Genomic DNA, 16,278 nt, shown 5'->3' with positions numbered 1-16,278 from the left:
ATAGATGACAGTATCTGTTTCCGGGTTTTTTTAATCTTACGGGTAGACATCTGACCACTTTTTATTGGGTGACATACATGAGCACTTCAGTGTAAGACTTGTACAACTGGAGGTAGAAGTAGCGCTGGAAATCCAAAGAAAGTATATTTCTTGTGAAATAGGTACTGAATAATACAAATCGAGTATGACATTCGGATCTTTATTTTAAAAAATATATGCATGGCAGTCTTGGAGGGGAGGTAATTTTTGTCTTAAACGTTAATGCAGGTAAGTCATTCATGGTGTAACTAATTGTCTTTTCACTTTTTTTAATGAAAAAATATGTGTATGGGTGAGCATTATTCTTATGGAAAACATTACTCGTTTAAAAATATAATATTTCTGGAATATAAAAAGAGAGTAATCGTTTGGTTTAATCAGGTTTAAACTACTCATTTTTAATAAGAATTTCCCCGTTAATTAAATCTAAATGAGCTAACATTGTTTTTAAATGTAATTCAAAGCCTGTGGATTTTAAGATAGAGAAAATGTAATGATAACGGCAATATTTTAAAATAACCTTTAAAAATGCCTTTTCAGTAAAGACTTAGGTAGTTGCTTTAAAACTACACGTTAACATGAACTGTAATACATTTAATAATGTAGCATTTAAGAAAGAACTTACAAAATGTCTCCGTACCTGGGTCTACACATTTTAAGATAATATTCTGAAATAAAACAATCTAGAAATCAACAGAGATATAAGTGCGTTTATAAGTCGTAATTCTGCAAGGAAGTATTATAAATCCTTTGAATCGGTCCCCATTACACCCATTATCTGTATTGCCTTATACCTTAAAACAGTATTGTTTTTCCCTAATATGAAGTTAATTAGGCAATCAAATTTCCAGGTTCGACCTATTGGTATTATAGCTGAACATGGTAATGATATGTGCCTCTCCTCTTAAAACCCAATAAACGTGTTGTGCGCCTTTATTTGCTTTATTAGCTTTGTGCATATTTTGTAACCTTATACAAATAAAAGCAGGGAGGAAACTGCATATAAAGGCACATACACAGCAGAGTCATGCCGGGGGGAGGGGAAGGGGAAGAAAAAGAAGAGTAAAGAAAGGAAGGAAAAATCAGAGAAAAAGCGATAGCTTCAAACTTTCGGATAATTAAAAAATGCAAAATAGAGCTTTACATATGCATCGCTATTAAAAATAGTACACGGTGGAACCAGGAGGAGGAGGAGAGGAGAATGGCGCAGCGGTGAATCCCTGATTATGCATGGGAAGCCGTCTGGAGCAGCCTGCTCTGAGCGGGTCTCTTCCGTGCCGCGTTGCAGCCGGCCCCGGCCGACGCAAAATCCCAGCCTTCCCGTGCCTAATTTATATTTGTTATTTCGGTTTTTTTTTTTGGTTTTGTTCTTTATGAAGTTGGGGGGGAGGGGGGGAGAACGGATTGTTTTTTCTATTAATTGCGATCTTCATTAATAGGGGCGATCGCTCCAGAAATCTTCAGTTTCTTCTCCAAGCAGTAGGATTTGCATATTTTTTTAATGCCCTAATTTCCTTGATGTATGTAAATGTAGCCGGACGTACAGTAAACCTCAAGCTGACGTCAATGAACATGACCTCGCTGTTAAACCTTGAACGTGAAGCGAGGATGGGGGACGCGGCGGGGGCGCAGAGCCGGAGCCGCTCCGCGCCGAGCCTCATTGGCCCGTGCCAGGCCGGGGCGGTAGCCGCAGCGGGGAGGTGGCCGGACCGCCGGTAGGCACCGTCCGCAGCTGCATTGGCTGCTTGGCTCCGCTCGCCGCTTTAACACACTGATCAGAGCCCTTGCCCAATAAAATAAACATTAACAAAAACATTAACTCTGTCTCCCCGCACGGCGGCAAAACAAAGTCCACCCTTGTGGTGTGGTATCACCGTCCCCGGGAACGCCGCCGCTCCTCTTCATCAGATGATGAGCGAGAAACAGAAATCACCGATCGTCACAAAAAATCCCCCCCAATATTGCACAACACACGCAGTGCAGATAAATCATAATTTCGAATGACTGTATCGATAAGTGTTAGCGGTTTGGTGCAAGGGATTCGCTGATATCAGTGACGGTTTAAGGAAGAAGTGGCAGAAAATTGAAAATTCGCTAGGCTGTAGGCAAGCCGTTCGCTCCTCCAGCCGATCTGATCTGCAAGTCAAAACCACTCTCCTGTCTTTGCACTGATTTCTCCCATTTAGAAAGAGAAGCAGTATGAAAGGGCTCGCGGATATCTGACTGCAGAAAGTTGGCTTTGTTGTTGATACCAAGGTAGAAAAGGGTAATGTGAACAATGTTATAAAGCTGTCTCTATATTTTTCCCTGTACCCTTTCTCCCTTTAGAAACTCCTCGGTTTATAATTATGTTTGGAGAACTTTTAGCGCTAGGGGAATTTCTACTCGTGAGGCTGTAGAATTAAATGCAATTGATGTTTTGAAAGTGAATGGTATTTATTACGTTCTAAGTTTTTCTTTTTCTCATGATTGTTTGTCTTTTTATGTTCCAGAGTATTTCTCTAGAACTTGGCACAATCACTCTTAGAGCAAACCATCTGCAAGCTAGCAGCTACATGCGCGCGTGTACTCTCTCTCTTTCTCTCTCTCTGCTTCTATATTCAAACATCTTGACTAAACTTAAATGGCCAAGCCAGAGAACGGAAACACGAGTGTATTTCTGATTGAGAAACCGATCCAGACTTTTATAAATCCTCTCAGCAGTTTTGTGTAGTCAGGGTTTACCCTGAATTTCGTTAGTTTAGTCTGAGATTGCATTTTTATTCTTATAGAGTTCTGTTGTTCTGCCTTGTCGCCAAGCGCTGTGTTGACATGAGGATCCACGGGTGCTGTGCGCAGCTGGGCTGCGACAGGGGCTGTGAAGGGCCGCGGCCAGGACAGCTGTCCCTGGCAGTAGTTGGCGGGAAATCCGCGCTTCTGCGGACCGACTACCCTCTCTCTCTGGAGCCGCACTCTGGACGGGACTCCCATATGACATATATATATATCTATATATATACAAATATATATACGCGACATACACATATGGCATAATATGTGTGTGTGTGTGTATATATATATACACACACACCGGTTTTGGTATTTCCCCCCCCCCCTTCTTCACACATGCTCATACTCCTTGACACCTGCCCACACGGCTACAACACAGCACTATGGAAAACACCATGTGCTGATATCGCGCAAAGCCGCCCCAGACAGAGACAGGCTGTCTGGCAGACTCCCAAACCCCTGGCCCTCTCCGAACCCCCTCCAAGGCTCGCCCGCCGGCACCGCTGCCTTGCAACTACCCCCGCCAGCCCACCTCCTGCCCACCCCAAACGGTGAGCACAACTCCATCGCTGTGTCCTCCTGGGCACATACCAGAGAGTCGTCCTGCCTCCTTACCTTGCCATGCACCACCTCCCTCCTTCCTTCCCCACCCACACACCTCCCGTGGTCGGGCACACCCCCAAACTTCTCCCAACGCACCACGCAGTTCTTTGCCCGGCTCCTGCAGCCTAAAACAAGCTGGAGTTTTCATCGGTGAAATGTTGGTTCTGTGACACTGGTTGAACCTGAAGCCTTGAATGAGAAGGAAAAGAAGGAAACCACAAAACTTTAAGAAAGCCTCCTTCCAGCAATCATTGTGTTGACGAGAGGTCACGCTACAAGTTTCATGATAACAAATTGGAAGGGATTTTTTGTTGTTATTATTGTTGTTGACCGGTTGATCAATTTTGACGAAAGTTACACAAAATGGTAATGCCTCCCAAAAACAGGACGCAGAAGAAATTATTCTTCAGAAGTTAGCTGGAGGAAAACACCTTAGAAAACCTCAACCATTTGGTGCAATTTTTTTTGTTTCCAAAGAAATGTGCGCTTTCCTTCTCTAGGAAAATGGAGCCATTGCTCTTCTTTAGACTAGGCATTTCTAATTTATCCCGTCTGTCAAAATGAGACTATGAGAGGTTTTGGTGTAAATTCATTATCTCTGGCAACGCATAACATATAGTAGGAATGGGAAAAGACCGTGGCAATGGATGAACAAAAGGACTTCAGTTCATCAGCAACAAAAGCACTGGGAAAATTGGTTGAATTTCAGAGCACGTCCTCCTCAGCAGAGGGCTGGACTAGACCTTGGCCAACCCCACCCCCCCCCCCCCCCCAAAAAAAAAACCCACAACTTGCAGAGCCTCACATATAACACTTTTTACTCTGGAGCTTGGGAAGCAATATGGAAAAAGGGGGGAAAAAAAACCCCACCACACCTTTTTGCCTTTCTCCCCCCTCTTTTTTTTTTTATTTTTTTTTTTAATGGAAGCTTTCTAACTGTTTTAGAACCAATCATGCAAGAATTACACCATGGAACTAACTAAACGGCACTTTTAGAGATGACGAGGGGAAATATTTGAATTTCTGGAGATATAAAAGAACCTGCTTTCTGTGCTTTAAAGGGGTCTTGACCACGGTGGGAATTTTTGTTTTCTACGGGAGATTCACCTAACCATTTAGATCTGGGGTAAATCTTTATTTTATAAAGAACAAATGTAAGTATCACGAGGGGGATATACAGAGCTCGAATTCGTTATAAAAGGGAGAGAGCTGAACTTCATTGCACGTCCGCATTTTCCGATTGAGTGGGTATATGTGAACCTGAGCTCGGTTAGCAGCTCTGTGTTAGGTTCAGGGGTAGGGGCTGCCTCGCCCAGCATCAGACAGAACAGGTCGTCTTGGTAGGGCTCCAGGAATTTCCACTGGCGACCGCGAGGGAAATTTAATAACAAGGCAGGGTTTTATGAGTTAACACGACAGCTTATATTGGTTAGCTGATTTTGTATGTTTTATGCTAAACTTTGTCTTGTGATTGGTTAGGTGTGGAAACTTAATTATCAAGCGGATTGCCAGTAAAAGCAGAGCTGTAACGTTTAAGTATGCAGAGAGGAAGCTTTTTAGCAGTACCTAGGTACCTTTCGAAGGTGTACAGACATAGGAACAATCATTCACCAGGTTTTAAATTAGCATATGGGAACTAACTCCTGTTGACTCTACATTTTCGAGCTGTTTTGTAAAAAAAAAAATATTAAAAGTCAAACTGATATTTTTGAGATTGCCAACGTGGAGGAGATTATTCACTGTAGTTAATAAATCCGTCTGCCTCTGTGGTCACTTCAAGCAAGCAGCCATCACTTACTGGGTTTTCTAAAATTCAGCCTGATCAAAACATGTATCCCTTTGAGCGAGGGTGATTTAATAAATGTTTCATGAGGTTGTAATTATTCCCATCTTGGCCGGGGCAGCAGGGGCAGCTGTGTCTGGCATAGGCTCAGCCCAACTAAACCGCTCACCTTTTTGAGGGGGGGGGGGGGGGGGAGGCGGAGACGGTTTGCACCTTGCCGCGGCTCTAGGTGCCGCTCCCCCAGGAGTCCAGGAATGGCTGCTGCGGCGCGGCACGGCACAGTCCCAGCCGCCGCGGGGTCGAGCCTGGGACGCGGGAGTGCCCCGGCGGCGGGCCAGGCTGGGCGACCCGACGCCGGGGCGCAGGCTACCTCCAGCTCTGGCGCGGGCTCTCCGAGGCACCGGTAGGCAGAGAGTGTAATTGAAGCAAGGGATTTATACAATAGTGCTTCTTTAGTCCTCCCTCTCACCCGCCCACCAAAACACCCACCCATCAAGTAGCATACCTCTCCAAGAAACTCTCCTCTAGTTCAGGATTCATGAAATGGGGGAAATAATTTACCATAAAATAGAAGAACACAATTACTTTGTAAGAAATAATATGCTTTTAAACTAAGGCTGATGTAATTGATATGATGTAATGACGGTGATTAGATTGTTATATTTATTTACACATACAACTTTTGATATAGTAACAATTTTGTAAATATAGACCATGCCTTTCTAATGATCCTGATTTCAGGACATCGGTGATCTAAAAGACACAGAAATTCTATCGGAGAAAAAAACTGGCTTAATGTGTTTTGCATGTTTTGAACAGAAGGGTAGATGGAGCTTCCATCCTTTATTAAGTAACTGGCAGCTTACAGTATGCAAATATTATATATGCCTCTGTAGATTTCAGCATCTCTATTCAGCAGCCCCAAATATTCTTAAACTGTTTTTTATCATAGTTCTCCACAAATAATTATTGCATTTGTTTTTATTGTTCATAATTATGTCCTGTAAATATCAATTATCACATTTAACCCTGCAGATACCGGAGTACATCACTTGTATCTGGTTTATGTCATATTAGATCATCTGCAGGAAATGTGGCTAGTTGTTTCCCTGTTTAATCTAGAATCAAGCATGTAGTAATTTATTCAATAATCTCAAAATGTTGATAAACACAGCACCTCCTGAACACACATGCATGTATCTATTTACATACATTTCACGAACAAGAACAGTGAAATTGTTTAAATTATGTTCCTTTGCCTTTTTTTTTTTTTTTCGGCTATTTTTCAGATTTAATCAATGCAAGAAGACCACAGGAAATGAAAATCACAAGAAACGGTATTTATTTTTATTGTTTAATAATAAAAGTCAGACGATAGAACATGTTCTTTAACAGCACGCAGTGTATATCCATGTGAGATTACCGAGTGTAGTTTCCTTTTTTTCCCCAAGATTTTGAATTCTCGATAACCTGCATTTTTTTATTTCGTAATTTGGATTTGTATTAGATTTGTATCCCTTTGCATATCACATGTTCAGCATAACAGAAACATAATCTGCAGTTGCCTGTAAAATTAAATTCTGATCACAAAAGAAATAAGACACTTTTATTAGAAGGCAAGCCAGTCAAATAACTTACCTGGCTGAAAGGAAAGGGGATATTATGCAGGAAATACTTGCCTGGATTGTATTGTTGTGGCATGTTTTAAAGTTATGTGAATTCTATTCTAATTTAGTATGAAAAGAGGATTCATATAACGTTATACAGTTATGTACTTCATAGCAGTTTAAATAGGGTTCCTATGTGTATTCCATACAGAAGATGGGGATACTGGCATTGGAACAAGTCTCTGTAATAATTAGAGAATCATAAGTATTCCTCTTTAAAGCTAATAGAGTGTTTATTCTTAAAAAATACACGGAGGATATTTCTTCTTTACATCACAGCCATCTGGAGACCTATAAAAAGATTAGAAAACAAGTATGGCAATCACATACCAATTTAAAGGCCATTAATGGGAATTTATTAGGGAGGCAGGAGGAAAAAATAAATTACTGGATTCCGTATCTTCCAATATGTAGATCATTCTAAAGTGATTTTGGAAAAAATTAACAACTGCTGTATAGATATTTTTTTGTGTGTGATATTCACAATAAGCAAATATTTTTGTGCAGTCTTACTGGGTACCCCTCGATTTTAAGGCCCTACTTAGATAACCGAATGTTAGAAAATTTAATTGCCAATATGGCTAATGAACAGCTAGGTTATAATTGTCATGTCGGCTCTTGACTTTCTGAGGCTCCAATGATTAATCAACAAAATGTGATGGGTGTATTGCAGTTACTTCTTAAGTCAGTGTGTGAGTAAGGTGGTCTTCAGAACAGAGCTTGATGTTTTAAAGGCATATTTTGCATCTTTGAAACATATTAATTTAGGATAAAATGTCTTGCATTTAACTGCAACTGCTGTAACATGGCAACATGCTTTTTAATGCAGGCATTAATGTGTGCATGTGTCTGTTTTAATATGTATTATATATAGAAATATCTATATAAGCATAGACATACATATACATACGCACACACAAGGAATACCTCTGACAACGTAATTCATAAATTCACAATGTAACACATGCTTAACCACTAATCTGCTGCCTCTAGCTATTGCAAGAAAAAACATCTTTCTAACTGCCAATTCAGAGTTCATTAGAATTTTATATAATATCAAAATGATTATGTGCCTTTAGATATATCAGATGTCTAATTGTCATCCTTGTTGTGCTTGAACAGCCTGAAAAGTAATGAAGAATCAGAGTAATGAATAGTACAGTGTTAAAAGAATTCTAACAATTTTATGCCAGACTGTATAATCTGAAAAGAGCACTGGCACACTTAGTTCATACACCTCATATATACCAAGCACTGGTGGCAAATTGTAGTGTTTCCTTATATCAGAGTATCTAACACACATTTAAAAAAATAATGCTCAGTTTCAGAGGCTGATAATCTGAAAGCACAAATGAATGGCCTCATTAGTAATATCACTACTGAATTCAGGATTTGGCTCATTAGTAATATTTATGTGTTACTTCTTGGGCCTTGTCTGATAAATTATATTGCTTTCCCACTTTCATGCTTTTGCAATATTAATCCATGATAAGAAATAGACTGGTTTATATAGTTGCAATTTTACAGTGTAACCACATATTATATATATATATAAATTCAAATACCTATACACACATGTACTTAATCCTACACATGTATACATGGTTCCCCCATGTACATACAAGCACACATATGCTTTGTTATGTGAGCAGGCTATACAGTCAGTATAGAACAACAAGAATTTCAGTTTCACTCCATGCATTTGAATAATTCTCCTTAAAAATAGTAACAATGCAAACAGCTTAATTTACAAAGAAATCTATTTAAATGCAGTGAGATGTATTCCCTATAACTGTACAGGAACATAAAGCATGATGTATTATGTTTTATTTTACACCTTAAAAGAATACTAGCAACATTAATTTAAAATAATAATAACTTTAGAAGCGCAGAGCAGTCTATATTCTCTGTGCTGAATTTTTCAATATGCATCTTATACCAACCACAGTATGTATGAGCTGTTGAAGTACATTTATTAATTTCAACAGTAAATATTGTAGATCTCAGTCCGGAGTTTCATTTTATGACGTATAGTCGAGAGACCTTTATTTTTTGCACTTTAGACTTAGAAAAATTCTATACAAATTATAATATTAAATAATTCAAAGTATAATGTGGGGGAGGGGTGAACTGAGAGACTTAAATCCTAAAACTGTACATAATGCATTCTAACAGTTTAGAAAGACTTGCCTTCATCGATTTCTTGAGTAATGTAAGCATGCATTTCTTCACTCTAAGTACGAGATTAATAAAAATAAACAATAAATCACCATTTTTATTAAGGCATTTCACCATTTGCTGCAATGTTCATCTGTGTTGCATTCTAACACACCACACCCACACACCCCACCCCACACACACTGGGAAATGGGGACGGAGAGAGAGAGAAAATATATTCTATAGAATACACTGGAGACAAGCCGGAACCTGCTGCTAGCAGCATTCCGAATAAATGTACAGAGGAAAATGCGTTGCACAGTCGTCCCGGTGTAAATACCTGCAAATCACTATAGACAAAAAACGTGACTGAACTGTGAAGCCATTAAAAACACATCACAGCAGGGCAAATTGTCAATGTAATTACACATCGACTCACTGCGTAACACAGATCTGATCCCCAGTCTCAGAAAGCAAGGCCCTACTTTAAGCTATAGCAAAGTGCCTCACATCTCCCTGCACAAGCAGAGGCTGCCAAAAGAGAAATGCAGGCAAAAACGTTCCGCAGATCTGAAATGCTTTTATCTACCCTTAGAGAGAGAATTCTTCCAGTCTTTGGATATTAGAGCGATCTACGCTAGCAAGAAGGAAGGTAAAGGCGGCAGGTGGATTTTCCTGCAGTCGGGAGCGGTAGAGGTGGCAAAGTTGGGCTTAGTCCCGGGCTGCCGCTGCTGCCGCTGGCAGGAGCAGATCGCTGATCACTCATGCATATCAATAACCGTGTGTACTTGAAATTTCTCATGACATCATCATTACCTTAGTCTCCCGCGGTCCAGAACCTCTGACCTTGCCGGGCTGGTCCACATTTTGGCACTGAAAGCCCTCCAATGATGCCCCTTTTCTCCTTTCAGACCGGGGGCAGCAGCAAGCCAGCAAGACCGCATCTTCTTCCCAGCTCTAGGAGCCCTGAGAAAGCGAGGATCTTCCCCTCCCCCCCAAACACACATACATGCAAGATATTTGCAATCAAGCTGACACCATTTCGTAAAAAGCTCTATACCATGCATAATCTAAAAGGATCAGGATCCTCGAATCATCTTGTCACTTTCTACTGAAATGGGAGGGTTTTTTTCCTCTTTACACTGCGCTGGAAATTGCCGATGGCTTTACATCTTTATAGAGTCTAAAGAGTCTTTCTTGAGACTGAAGTAATTTACAATGCAAATAGAGGCTTGTGAAGGGATGGATGCTTTTCAGTCTTATCACAGCTTGATGCACCTTAATAGCTGGGTTTATTTTCTGATATTAACGGATGAATTGTTGGCTATCGCTGCCGGAAATTACTAGCTGAAAGAAAAAGTTCGGAATAAACTTTGAAGGCATCAGATCTCTTTTGGATGTTATTAGCTGTACGCGCACACACACACATACATATCAGGTCACAATTGCCTAAAAGGATGACTTTTAAAGCAGCACTAGTACTCTTGGAGGAAACTACACGTCTATCAGGAAAAAAAAAATCTGGATTCTAGCAAGCAAAAAAAAAAATAAAAGCAGCTTTGAGGGAAGCGAGTTGTTATCTTTGGTTATCTAGCTGTATGAGTGTTTTAGTCTTCATAAAGCTAGATAACCGAAAGTAAAAACTCCTTCAAGATCATCGTACACCGTTTGAAAATGAAAGACTACTGCAAGAGACAGTAAAAGAAAAAACAAAAACCGAGAAAGGTCAGGAATACTTATTGAATCTAATATTTTTACAGCTAAAGGTGAGAGTGGAGGGAATTAAATGGCATACTTAGCCCAAAATATGAAGTTGTCAGATGCTAAATGCTGCAACGAGGAAATGGTACTGATGGTAAACAGTGCATGTGCAACTATTGCTGTTAAATAAAGAGAAACCCAGACCAGTTAATGTTTAACTGGGCTGAGACGACTTTTTTAGAAAGCTATTTGGAAATGTTGTTTCATTTTGCAAAATGATTCATTGCAATGAAATAGCTTTAAAAATAAAGCTGGTAGTTGGTTAGGATGAAGATGATGGTAGTTGTTGATGATACAGTATGGACTGAACTGGAAAAAAAAATCAGTCTGCATTCATCTTAGAGAAAGCATTGAGGGGTTTATTTAAAAAAATATGAAAGCAGGCTTTCAAAAAAGTTTACACTGAAGTGTAGGCAAGCTTAACAATTTATATCTACTGAGAAATCGGTGGAGCTGCACAAGGATGAAAAAAGTGATGGCTGATTTTTATTCTTCTATTCAAAATGCGAGCACAGATGCTTCTCTGTTCCGAGGTGGTTTCCTTGAGGAGGCTATTGAAGCAGAAAGACAAGATGGAGACGAGATCGCCTCCTCCCTTGTAAAAGTGTTAAAAATGTTCTGTGCCTTACTCTGCGCCTAGCATTGGAAATGAAAGTGACATTTACTCCAAAAACCCACGTGTGCGCCTCCTCTCTTTTTGTTTAAGGATGATCAGATCTATCCAGGAAACAGCTCTGGCATCCCAAACTGAAATAATTAGGATGTATATAGACCTGACAGAAATAGAAAAGGGGTGGGAAATCTGACGGTCTGTCTTGCCTAATTGATTCCGTTAAACGGCGTGCAGGAGATGTGAACGGCTGGGCGCTCCTATTCCCACGCTCGGGGCAAGTGGCAATTCCATGCCCCGGCAGCCCTTGACAGACAGCCCTGCTGGGGGCTGGAGGATGAAAAAAACCCATCAAATGCACTATACCATACTCATCTCCATCGCCTCCGTAAGTGGAGGCATTTCCTACCCACAGCCATCTGCAGGCTCTCAAGTGAGAACACTAACTGCTCTGTGGCTGCACACTGTCTCTTTCTGTTAATTCTGCAACCTCGGTACAAGCTCCTCGGGAGCAAGTTTCACTTTTCTTTCGTGGCCCAAGTCTCGCAGATGATTTAGGAGAGGCAAGGCAACCCGGGAGATGCAGCTATGGAGACTGCACCTCTTCTCTGATGGAAAAAATAGATGACATCATGCGTTGACCTTGCAAATATCTCATGATTTTTAATAAACACTTGTTTGGATGCTATTCATCTTTATAATTATTGCAGTTTAGGCACCTTTTACAGTGAAATTGAGCAGGATTAATTTTTAAGGGTCAAATTTTCCTTTGGACTTGACCTAAACATCTTTCCAGAGGCACACTGGTGTATAACACTATCTTAGAAATTGAACATCTCTAAGGCAGATTAAAATAAGATCAGAGATAAGGGAACAATTCTCAAGGTTCTTCATAAATTAAAGGGCTAACCTTGTACAGAGTGTTTAGACTGTTTGTTTGTGGTTTTGGTGTGAGTTTGGAGTTCCCCCCCCAATTTTTACTTCGAAATAGGACGGCTTACATAAAATATTGTTTGGGGGTTTATAATGGAAATATTTACCTTTACGTCACATACTCTGAGAGGAAGGAAGCAGAAAAACATCAAACAAGTCCTAGAAACACCACACGCATTGTTGGTTAATTTAAAATAAAGAATTAGCCTCCAAAGTAATTTCATTTTCCCTGTAGTTCAAAGTATATTCCATAGTATTTTCAGTCTAAAGGCTTACTCGGTGGCTTTTTTACTGAGATTCAGCTAGTATCCCAGCCAAACTGTATTTACATAAATTCCCACTTTAGCTGCTGTACGTGACAAAGTTTTACTACTGTAGTGACTGATGAGAAGCCCCTTGTTTGTTTACATTTGAAGCACTGTTTGTGCGACAATTCTTTCATTGTCGAGTGCCTGTATGCCTTTCATTTACTGTGTATCCAGGGGTGCTATTTATCTAGAGCCATTGTCTACTACAATTAACATTTACATTACAAAGTATGTGTTTTTCTTTCTCAAAGAGCTTCAATTAAGGCAATAAGCTGTTTTCTGGGAAAACCTATTGTTTACTTAGGCATTCAATGGAGTCAATTTACTTAAGCTTGTGCTTGTGTCTTGGTCTTCTATGTAAATTTTTAAAGAAAAACACCCAGGAAAAAATATCAATATTATAATCGTGTTAGCCATTGTAATATTAAATTGATTTGTACCTTATTGGCATTACATGACTATCAATTAATAAAATACATTTTATATTAGTATTATTATCCCTTCATTGCTTAGAAACAAAATGCCCCATTTCTTCCCCTTTTTGTCCTGCAAATCTGCCTTGGGAAAAGAGAGCATGTTAAAATGTAGTAGCATGCTCTCCAAGTTTATGCTTGCCTCATGTAGCAAATAATGTTGTATAAAATTATCTATCTGCAAAATGCTGTTTCCTTAAAACTTGTAAAAAACAATCAAACAATATACAGCTTTAAATAAAAAGAAGTGTAAATATAAGTTGAGCAGTCCTTTGAAGGCTAGTTTTAGCACTGGGAAAAAACAGATCAAGTTTATTTAGCATAGCACTCCATTGTAAAACAGTTGGAGTGAAGTTGCAGGTTGTGTGAGTATGCATGTTAACTAGTAGGAACCCAGGCTTATTCTTTGTGAAAAGGGAGCAGCAGATTGCTGTGCAAGGCCAATGTTAAAAAGGCAGCTGAATTTAACACCATCTGGAAGAAAAGATCCCTTCACAACTTTCTCACACTGTAAGACAAAACTAGTGTCTCTTGTTCTGGGCCCTTGTCTATGCAACCATACAATACTGAGTCATTATACTTTTGCTGAGAGAAAATTTGAGAACACAATATGGGTAACCAGTGAATGACCAAGTTTCATTGTGCCTGCTTAAGTCAATTGAAATCTAGGTCTAGAGCTATGAATGGCAGTATTGTTTTCCTCACCAGGGCTGTACTAAATGTCTGCACAGTGTAAAGAGAAACTTGAAATCTGCAAATAGCTTACCAGATCTCAATTATAATATTTTCTCACACTAGAACTAATATCATTGCTAAGGTCTACAGTGCCCAAAATAAAAAAAGAATCAGAGAAAAATTATTTCATTTACAAGTTATTTATTCAGATAAACTTTTTAATTCTCTTATGGGAACTTGAATTCAGCATGTAGAGCTGGCTTATTTCCTGAGAAGTTCAAGTTACAAACCTTCTTACGTAATTAAGAAAATAAACTTGTAAGGAAGCTTGTATCTTGCAACTATTCCAGTTCTCTAGCTTGGGACTGATAAAACATAAACAAGTATACTCTGTATTACACGGGTTGGTTCTAAATTGAGCCTAGGGAAAGATTTCTCCTTGAATATTTAGAAGAAATAAGGCTGAAGTTGATAAACAAAGTAATGGGTAATATATTTCTGTAGGTGTTGGCAAAATCTATTAATACATCTCAGTGTAGATCCAGGTACCAGAAGAAATGTTTCCAGTTATCTCAGTTTTTATTACCTTTAATTTTTGCTTGTTAATAGTTTCTATTATAAGTGTTATTCAGTTTAGTTCTCTATTTAGCATTCATATATCAATTGGCATTGTTCACAATGTAGACTAAGAAAAAGAAACAGTCCAAATGCATTACAAGGAATTAGTTATATATTTTATTAGAACATCTGTGTTTTTAATCTAATTGACTGTGATTTTTTCAGTTTCATAAAATGTCATACAGTTTTTAGCATAAAACTGCAAAGCAATGAGTAACTACACTTTTGATGAATAATACATCTGTGCCAACCACATTACCTAGTAAATTTTTAAGCAGGAACAATATCTGCAGCATTTGACATTTGCAATTTTATTGTGCAATACTGACAGAGAGACCACTCAGAGTGGCTTGTGAAAAGTTAATGTTGGAAAAGTTGTATTTTCTTAAATTCTTATGTAACAATTTGTAAGTTAAGAACAATAACAGCAATTAGAATAATTCAGACCTGAAGTACAAAGAGCAGGATGACACTAGCACACATCTAAATTCCATTCATGGCAGGTAGAAAGAAAAGTCAAAACTCTGTAAACTTTCTGTAAGCCATAGTGCTAGTGGGGCTGTTGCACTGACAGTAACAAAAGTTGAGTATTGTACAAAATATGGCATTTAGGGAAATTATATTTACCAGTCCAAAAATTGGACAGTACAAATGGACATATTCATGAGTGCATCTACCCCTTCATAAAGTTTCCATTAATATGCATTAACACAGAATAAATTCATTATTTGTTTCAATTAACATTGAAATATTTCAATTTCAATATGTGAAATATTTCATTTTATAAAGAACTTAAGTGTGTGCTATCTTTTAGGACAGATCTGGCCTTTCCTGTGTGGATTAGAAGTTTTCTCATTTCTGTTGACTAGCTCCAGAAGTGAGGGTGAAGTAGCAGTCCCACAGAGACACAACAAAAAAGTCCATTTAGATTTTTAAAATGCACACCACTTTCATAGACTGCACACCCTGAGATGAGCACATTAATTAGCCCTTACCTCCTTCATTATTTTAATTTAGAGAAAAGAAAATGCCAGATTTCTGACAATTAAATTTCCCCACTAAATGTAAATGCATGAGGTAATTAATACATTTTTATGGACCTTTCTGGGAGGGAATGGGAAAGGAGAAGGAGAAAGGAGCCCTTTGGCTTTGCAGTTGTCTACTAATAATAACCTATGTTTTTGAACCTGCCACACATACTTAGCTATATACATATGTATATATATACACCTATACATTTATAGTGTGTGGTGTAAAGCAGGTGTGAAGATTATCTGCAAGAGCCAGAGTCTAATCTGGATGAAATCTGGCTGCGTGGTGCTTGGTTGCCGACCGGGGTTAAACCATGACAGTCCTTTTTGGCACCCAACGTGGGGCACGAAGGGTTCAAGATAACAACGGATCTGACTGGAATGTGCTAGTTTGAATTTATAGCTGTTATTGCTGTTATTGCTATGAAGGGGCAGGTTTCTGTGCTTGCCATGGGGCTTGCTTGCCTTACTGTATATTAGTCTAGTGCTTGTTAGTGGCTGCTTCTTGCTTTTGCTGCTTGTTGTACTGCTTATCATCTTACTGTGCTGTGCCTGGAAACATTTTGATAACAACCATGGCAATGCGCTGGGGCTGGCAGGTGGCCAGGGCATGGCTGCTGTACTGGACAGGCTGGAACTCCAGTGTGAATTCGAGTCAAAGGGATTGTGTGAACTGTGGATGAAAAAGGACTGTCGTGATTTAACCCTGTCTGGCAACCAAGCACCACGCAGCCAGTTGTTCACTCCCCCTCACTCAGAGGGATGGGGAGGAGAATCGGAAAGGAATGTAAAACTCAAGGGTTGAGATAAGAACAATTTAATAGTTTAAACAGAATAAATAAGTAAGAATA

At 39.3% G+C, this 16,278-nt stretch overlaps 1 long non-coding RNA gene across 1 annotated transcript; it reads right to left on the bottom strand.

Annotated features, from left to right (window-relative positions):
- Positions 1-694: 694 nt before the first annotated feature.
- Positions 695-5,470, bottom strand: LOC129783041 (uncharacterized). Its single transcript, XR_008745061.1, has 3 exons — positions 5,364-5,470; positions 3,508-3,600; positions 695-3,002 (listed from the first exon to the last, which is right to left on the bottom strand). It is a non-coding gene; the product is annotated as an uncharacterized LOC129783041 (long non-coding RNA).
- Between the last annotated feature and the right edge of the window lie 10,808 nt (positions 5,471-16,278).

Source organism: Falco peregrinus, chromosome W, assembly GCF_023634155.1.
Source record: "Falco peregrinus isolate bFalPer1 chromosome W, bFalPer1.pri, whole genome shotgun sequence".
Lineage (NCBI taxonomy): Eukaryota > Metazoa > Chordata > Aves > Falconiformes > Falconidae > Falco > Falco peregrinus.
The sequence above is the reverse complement of the archived record's forward strand: the minus strand, read 5'-3'. Positions and strand labels throughout refer to the sequence as shown.